At 40.0% G+C, this 8,415-nt stretch overlaps 1 long non-coding RNA gene across 1 annotated transcript; it reads right to left on the minus strand.

Annotated features, from left to right (window-relative positions):
- Positions 1–1,238: 1,238 nt before the first annotated feature.
- LOC143511832 (uncharacterized) lies at positions 1,239–7,539 on the minus strand. Its single transcript, XR_013130289.1, has 3 exons — positions 7,503–7,539; positions 3,723–3,852; positions 1,239–3,479 (listed from the first exon to the last, which is right to left on the minus strand). It is a non-coding gene; the product is annotated as an uncharacterized LOC143511832 (long non-coding RNA).
- Between the last annotated feature and the right edge of the window lie 876 nt (positions 7,540–8,415).

Consider the following 8,415-nt stretch of genomic DNA (forward strand, 5'->3'; position numbering starts at 1 on the left):
TGAGGGCTGACGGTGAGGTGTGTACAGACCTGAGGGCTGACGGTGAGGTGTTTACAGACCCGAGGGCTGACGGTGAGGTGTGTACAGACCTGAGGGCTGACGGTGAGGTGTTTACAGACCTGAGAGCTGACGGTGAGGTGTGTACAGACCTGAGGGCTGACGGTGAGGTGTGTACAGACCTGAGGGCTGACGGTGAGGTGTGTACAGACCTGACTGAGCTACTGCTGCTCTACACAGACCCTCTATGGTCCTCAGACATCCTGACAAACGTCAGCACTACACCAGATCTTCTGCAAGTCTCTGAAGTCTCCCTGATCCCAGTGTACATTCTGTGCGCAGTGAATGGCCATCTGTTGAGAGTGTGATTAAGCTAATCCAGTCAACAGATCAGCAACATCTCCAGGACAGCAGGTTGAGACTGACCTTCACAAAGAGCTAAAACGAGAGGCGTGATTGGGTTTATTCATGGTCATAAAATAGACAATAACTACTGGCTTTTTGAATACAATAAACAGTTTTAGTTAAGACTGAGTAAGAAAGGTTCTGTGCCATCACTCACTTTTGCGGCATATTTTTGGCTATTTTTGACCACCAAGTCTACAATTTGGATCTGCAGTCTCCTCATGTTCCATCACTTACCGGATGTGTCACATGAATATATAATGTATTCTAGATCTGAGTGAATGAAGAAATGTGAAAGCACACTGAAGCACATTCAGGAAACTGGATGTAGCTGCAGACTAAATTAAGCTCAGTGTTTGACTAAATTAACAAATGCAGTTTGGATTTATACCATTTTTTAGATAAACAGTAAGCCCCATTGCTTTGTGGATTCTTCCCCATACTAAGCTTGACTCCAGACTAATAGGATTCCAGGAATGTAGAAATAAGAGGGGGCCGTGTGTTTGGGCTGGAGGGAGAGGAGAGTTTGGGAATGGGACTGTAGCTTGTGTTCAGGTTTCAGTAGTGGCTGTCAGTAGTAAGTAGTAAGACTGTCAGTGTCCTTTCTGCATACACCTTCACATGTGCTCAAGTCACACAGCTGTGAAAAAACATGGGCTCTACAGAAAAGACTGTAGGTCCTGCTGCTGAGTAAGGAGATGCAACACTTAACAAAAGTTATTTATCTTTGTAATTCCAACAGATTCAGGTGAAACAGTTCTTAAGTGACTGTTCAACATCTATTTCTTTAGATTAGCATCTAATATTCACACAAACTTAAAAGAATTTTACTCAGTTATATTTTGTTTTATAAAAGGATTTTGGTAGGTCCTAGGCTAATTACAGAATATTTTACTCACAATTAGTAAGTAAGTAAGTAAGTAAGTAAATTTTATTTATAGAGCACAATTTAAAACCAAAGTGCTTTACAAGGTCAAAGAAACACCATACCCTCTGCTCTCAAAACATATAACTTACATAAAATAGAATAACATAGAAACATATGCTCACATAAAACATATAACTTACATAAAACAGAATAAGACATCCCTCCAAACGCAGTTAAAACAGTTTAACAATTGCAGAAAGCTAGCTTGTAAAAATATGTTTTTAGTTTTGATTTAAAAACAGTCACAGATTTGGTGAGTCTAATGTCATGTGGAAGACTATTCCAGAGTTTAGGTGCAGCAACAGAAAAAGCACGATCCCCACTCTGCTTGAGGCGAGCTCGTGGAACCACCAAAAGTGACTGTGATACAGACCTTAACGATCTCGAGGGTGTATACATACAAAGCATGTTCTCTATATAAACAGGGGCATATCCATTCAAAGCTTTAAAAACCGTCAGCGCTACTTTATACTGGACTCTGTAATGCACTGGGAGCCAGTGCAAGGATGCCAAGATAGGAGTAATGTGATCCCTTTTCTTGGCTTCAGTTAATAATCTGGCTGCGGCATTTTGAACCAACTGTAAGCGTTTAAGGGACGCTTCATGCATTCCAATATACAGTGCATTACAATAGTCCAGTCTAGAAGAAATAAAAGCATGGATGACTTTTTCCATATCTAAAACATTAAGAAATGATTTCAATTTGGCAATTGTTCTAAGCTGGAAGAAACTAGCCTTGACCGTTGCATTTATTTGTTTGTCAAATTTTAATTCTGAGTCGAAAATTACTCCAAGGTTTTTAACGTTTGTTCTTAAAAATGGGACTAAAGAACCCAAATTTGTTTTTAAATTTTTGGTTACCATAGAGGAACCAATTAATATGACCTCTGTTTTAGCGACATTCAGTTGGAGAAAGCTATTTGTCATCCAATTTGTAATGTCAGTGATACACTCGTGAAGTCTATCCAGGGAGGAACAATTTCCTAAACTTAAAGGTAGGTATAGTTGTAGATCATCTGCATAACAGTGAAATGAGATGTTATGTTCCCGAATTATTTGACCAAGGGGGAGCATATATAATGAAAAGAGGACTGGGCCTAAAACAGACCCTTGCGGAACCCCGGAGGCCAGAGTAGTGGCGGCAGAGGAGAAATTACCAATATTAACAGAAAAAGTTCTTTGTTTAATATAAGAAGTGAACCAATTAAGAACTAAACCTTTAAGTCCAACACAATGTTCCAGACGTTCGATGAGTAAATCATGATCCACAGTATCGAATGCTGCACTCAGGTCCAGTAAGACCAGAATTAATTAAATTCAATTCTGATAAAAGTTATTTTTGCCTTATTCTCTTAACTTTTTGTTAGTTTTTTAAAATGCATATTTTATTTAATTAAACCGGCTGTCTAATTGAATTTCAAGTTGATATTTGGTTCATATCACAGCAACAAATATATCATAATATATAAAAATATAATATAATAATAATATATAAAGGAGATTTGTTCTGGTAGAGAGTACACTGTGCATAATTGGCTGCTGCTTCTTGCCGGTGTGTGATTGGTAGTGTAAGACTTGTACCTGTGTTAAAATTGAAAAGCGACCTTGGATATCTTAAAAGGCGCTATATAAATTGAACATTCATTCATTCAAAGTTTGGGCAACCGTCACATACAACCTTAAGTCAAACCAATGGGGTTGGGTTCAAAAGATGAATCACAGTGAAGTTAAACCATGGATAATGTGGAGTGACTGTGTGCATATAGGATCCTGTACCATGGAGGTTTCACTCAGCAAGAACAGCTAGGATATAAAGCAGTTATCAACCAGAACATTCTGCAGTCAGCTCTTGCAATTATTGCTGCAATGGAGAAGCTGGAGATTCAAGTTGACTCAGCAGCAGTGGTCAGTACATCACAGTCCCACACGTTGACCTTTCGAGAAGCCAGACTGGCTCTCTCTCTTTAGTACAGGGCCGCTGGCTGTGTGTGCTGGTGTAGTACGGGAGCACATCTGTCTGGCTGTGCAGGAGGCAGGAGGGTGCGTGAGCTGGGAGGCAGTGTGGAAGAGGGCAGCACACCTGTCCAGCTGCTGTGTGCACCCAAGGAGCTGTGGAAGGACTCTGGGCTTCAGGCCGCCATCGACAGATCTGCAGAATACCAACTTAATGACTCGGCAGTACAGTGAGAACCTCTGCTGGAAATATTACAGTGCGTGTGTGTGTGTGTGAGAGAGAGAGAGAGAAAGAGTGCATTCATACATGTGGGCATGAGTATGACTCATCTCTTTGAAAAGTCTTGTTATTCAGATTGTGCTGTGTTCAGTGGAAGTGACATGTCGTTGTGGATGTGTTACAAGGTGAAACTGCTGAACATGTTTGTCCCACAGTTACCTGAGTGAGCTGGACCGGGTCTGTGCTGCTGACTATATCCCTAATGATCTAGATGTCCTGCATGCCCAGGTCAGAACCATGGAGATAGCAGTTCACCTTCAAAGGAGTAGTTCAGCTTCAAAGATCTGAACTTCAGGTGAAAGATACACACACACACACACACACAAACACAACATACAATTACATGCATGCACACACACGTATACAAACATGCACACACACACACACACAATTACATGCATGCACGCGCGCACACACACACACTGTACAGGTTTGTGCAGTGATGATATCTGATGATATCGTCCATCGTCAATTATGACCCACCATAGCGATGGATGGTAACCATCACGATGCCACGCCCACTTTTTTGTTTTTCCACGAACATGCACTGACCTTCTTTAGGTCTCATTCACATAGAACTTTAGCAGGGATTTAACGCAAAATGATCAAATCAGGTATATAACTTATCTGAATTAGAGTCAGGGATGAAAATTAAAATACCCTACTGCTACAAATATGCCTAATTTGCATATTATTATATTATGTATTATCATATTGTTGTTCTATTATTATTATTATTATTATTATTATCATTATTAGGATATTATTACTTATATCTAATTTTAATATTTACATTTCATGTTATTCACGCAAATAGAATAAGCCTGCTCGTTGTGCATCGGGAAACTTGCTCATTGTCAACCAAAGTATGACGTTCAACTTCAGCATTAATTTTGCAGTGCAAAGGCTACAAAATAAGTGACACAAAGGTGTTTGTAAACACATTTAATAAAATTTGAACAACAAAACGAAGCAAAAGAGCTTATGAATGGCTATGGCATTTACCTTTTTTTGAAGAAGCTTTAAAATAAATCATCATGGATTTCACTATGATATCACAGCAGAACAACAAATGAAGGAAAGAATAATGAATTAAAATATAATAAGAGCAAGAAAATATAAAACAAACAAACAGAAAGCATGACATCCCGAAACGCACTAAACTGTGATAACTTAAACGATATCATCGTCCATCACGATGTTTCACTCTAAACATCATCAGCTGCCAATTAAGGAGGCATCGCCCAACCCTAACACACACAGCTGAAGAAGCAAGGACTTCTCAATATGGACACAGTGACTAAAGCAAGGTTGGATGAAATCATATCTCCCACATTAAAGATTCAGACTCAGTTAAAATGTGCAGTACAGTGTTCACCTACAGTGAGCCTGCACTTGTTCAACAGGATCTGTAACCACAAGTTCTTCACAGGCACCTCTTCCTCAATAAACAGGATCTCTTCCAGAATAAGATCAACAAAGTTCCACTCAAAGTCTGCTTCCCAAACTACAATGGTACATTGCTTTTCCTTCCTTTCTTTTTTAACATTTGTGAACCGCCAAGAAGAGAAACACCTTGTTGTTGTGCACACCATGTTGTTGTGAGGATGCCGGTAACTACATCAGGCAGCAGTTTGAGGATTTGAATACAAATAAAGGAGCAAAGACTGTCTACACCCACCTGACGTGTGGTAGACACGCAGGACATCAGCTGCACCATGACTACTGTCACTGATATTATCATCAGAAACCTGAATGTGTGTGAGCAGCTCTGACAGGCTAATTGAGAGCAGACAGTACAGCAGACAGTACAGGGATCAGAGAAAGCAGTGTTTGTACATTAGCATCTAATAGCGTGGAAACTGCTCTGGTCTTTCCTACTGATGGAACTACTAAAACTAAATCTCCAATAGTGGATGAATAGATTCATAGGCAGCAATCTGAAGACTTTTGTGAATTTTACCAAAACAAGAATTATACATAAACCAAAACATTTCCTGTTAATGATGCAGTTTAAATGCAATTATTGCAGGCATCATATACATTTTCATTTTTTTTGTCTCTTCTTTTTTGTCTGCTCTTTACTTCTTTCTCATGCACTGGGTTACAGCATCAGAAAAATCAAGGACATAACACCCTAAACCCACCACCAGTGGTCTAATAATCAATACATGGATACTTTTCTAAACTCTAGAGAGATTAAATACTCAGCACTTTTTTGTGCTTTAAAAAATCAGATGCTGCTCCCCGTAAACAACATTAACAGTCTAAATAAAACACATGTAAATAAACACAATGCCTCTCCTTCTTTCTACGGTGTCTGTAGATAAGTTATCTGGTGATATATAGGGGTTTCCGATCATTCTACAATATCCATTCACAAAGTCAGAGATGTGGTTGTGCTAAACAGCTAAAGTCTGATTATATACAAACTGGATTAAATACTCATCTGCCATCTGGCACTTGGAGCAGGCCATTTAACATCTAGATAAATATATAATGAAATATAACTTACATACAGAGCATTACTCAAAAAATACAGGCACGTATACAGCTGAACACCCAGCTCATCACCGCCCTCTGCTGGGCACACAAGGAACAAAGTCTGTCCTTGAATTATAGCACAAAGAGATCTAGTAGGTCATCGTGCCACTTTGAAACAATTTGTTACTCAGACTGAGTGTGACCTATGGTCCACGTCCCCGTCACGACAGACACCAGTTTGCGGATGACAGGCTTCTCTTTAATGTTGTTTCACATCAGTAAATGGTCTGTAAACGAACACGGAGTATGACCACACCCAGTAACGTCTCATAGCGCAGCATATACACAGGGTACCCGCGGGTCCTTAAAAAGTCTTAAATTTAGTTTTCCATATTCAAGGCCTAAAAATGTCTTAAAATGTCTGGAATTTTATGAGGGGAGGCATTAAATTATTATAAGTGTGTGTTGTTCAGGCGCGATGTGAACTCCAGGGTCCTAGTGCTAGATTCCTAGCGTTGGAGTATACGGCCTCAACAACGTCAACAATTTTCGTTCGCCATGTGAGACACTAAAATCACAGCTACATATCTTACAGAATGAGTAGCTGTGCCCCTTCATGCTCCTCTTTAGGAAAATAAATTCCCTGTCGCATTCGTCAAGGTACTTACACGTACGCTTAGCTTTTTAGGCAGGACTGCCTTCTCTCGTTAAATCCTGATTTGTTGTTCCACGTTTGCTCCCACTGTCGACACTAAACCCGCAAGTTTTAATTTATATATTTTTTAAAGCATTCATGTGCCGCGCCAAACAGAATTCTGTCACTAGCCTCGCGAGAACTGCTACCTGCAGTAGTCTGGGTGGCAGTTCTCGCGAGGCTAGTGACAGAATTCTGTTTGGAGCGGCACATGAATGCTTTAAAAAATAAAAATTTAAAACTGAAAATACGGGACAAATACGGGAAAATAAAAATACGGGACGTCGCCGGGACAGAGCGGTAAAATACGGGACTGTCCCGGCCAAAACGGGACACTTGACAGGTATGCGCCAACACCCCCCCCCCCCCCCCCCCCCCGTCAACGATGTGGAACACACCTGCATCCCCGGGATTGTATTATTTTTTCTTGTGAGAGGTATTAAAAAGGTCTTAAAAGTCATTGAATTTGAGATTTAAAAATGTGCAGATACCCTGATACAGTTATAGCCTTTCTCGCAGCAGTGTATGGTCTATTCTGCCGCAAATATCAATGCATAATACTCAATATATAGTCGCTATGGCGTGATGCAGTGAGCTCTCAAATTGCACCATTCAAGCAATTACATCAATAACAACATCGCAGTAGACACAATCATACCGCTAACAATCATCTCATTCTGCTAACACTTAGCGGTCAATTCCCTCGTCATGAAACAAAATAAAATGAACACGACAAAATTAAACCCAGAATATTTGCTCACCTGTAAACGAACACGGAGTATGACCACACCCAGTAACGTCTCATAGCGCAGCAAACAGTTATAGCCTTTCCTGCCCGCATGGGAAAATTAAGCATTAGCGAAGTATATTAGCATCTGGACATTCTGGTTATAAATAGGGATGCACCGAAAATTCGGCCACCGAAAATTTTCGGCCGAAATAGCTTAAATTTGCATTTTCGGTTTTCGGCCGAAATACTTTCATCACCGAAACAACACGGCCGAAACAATGTGCTGTGATGACGCAAGCAAAAATCGCCACCTGCACGTGTTTATTTGGATAAAGCTAGCAAAAGTGTTTTCCAGTGATGGCGCCAAGGCAAAGGACATTACACCAAAAATGATGGAACTCGTTGCCTTAGACGATCAGCCGTTCTCTGTCGTAGAGGATGTGGGATTTCGTAAGCTAATAGAGCACATTGAGCCCCGTTATGTTTTGCCGAGCAGACGACATTTCTTAGAAGTGTGTTTACCTGAGCTCTTTAATGTTGTTGCAACTCACGTCACGTTTTTATGAGAGAATTTATATTGATCTTTCAGGCCAGTCAGTTATAATTAAATTTAACTTGTATAAAATACATATATTTATCCTCTCAGATAAAAACGGTCTGCAAGCGAGTTAAATTTAATTAGTGGTCGGCCATTGTCAGCGTTATCGCCGTTAACGGCCCACCACTAATTTTATTTTATAATATGCATTATGTCAGTGCTAAATAAATATTTTCAAATCAAATTTTGTAGTTGATTTATTCTTTGAATAGCAATGCCTTGATTTTAGTGAGGTTAGCCATAAATCCAGTGTTTCGGTTTTCGGCCTTGGTTTCCTCATTTTCGGTTTTCGGTTTCGGCTAAGAATTTTCATTTCGGTGCATCCCTAGTTATAAACCGCCTGTGA

The sequence above is a fragment of the Brachyhypopomus gauderio genome, chromosome 1 (genome assembly GCF_052324685.1).
Source record: "Brachyhypopomus gauderio isolate BG-103 chromosome 1, BGAUD_0.2, whole genome shotgun sequence".
Taxonomy (NCBI): Eukaryota; Metazoa; Chordata; class Actinopteri; order Gymnotiformes; family Hypopomidae; genus Brachyhypopomus; species Brachyhypopomus gauderio.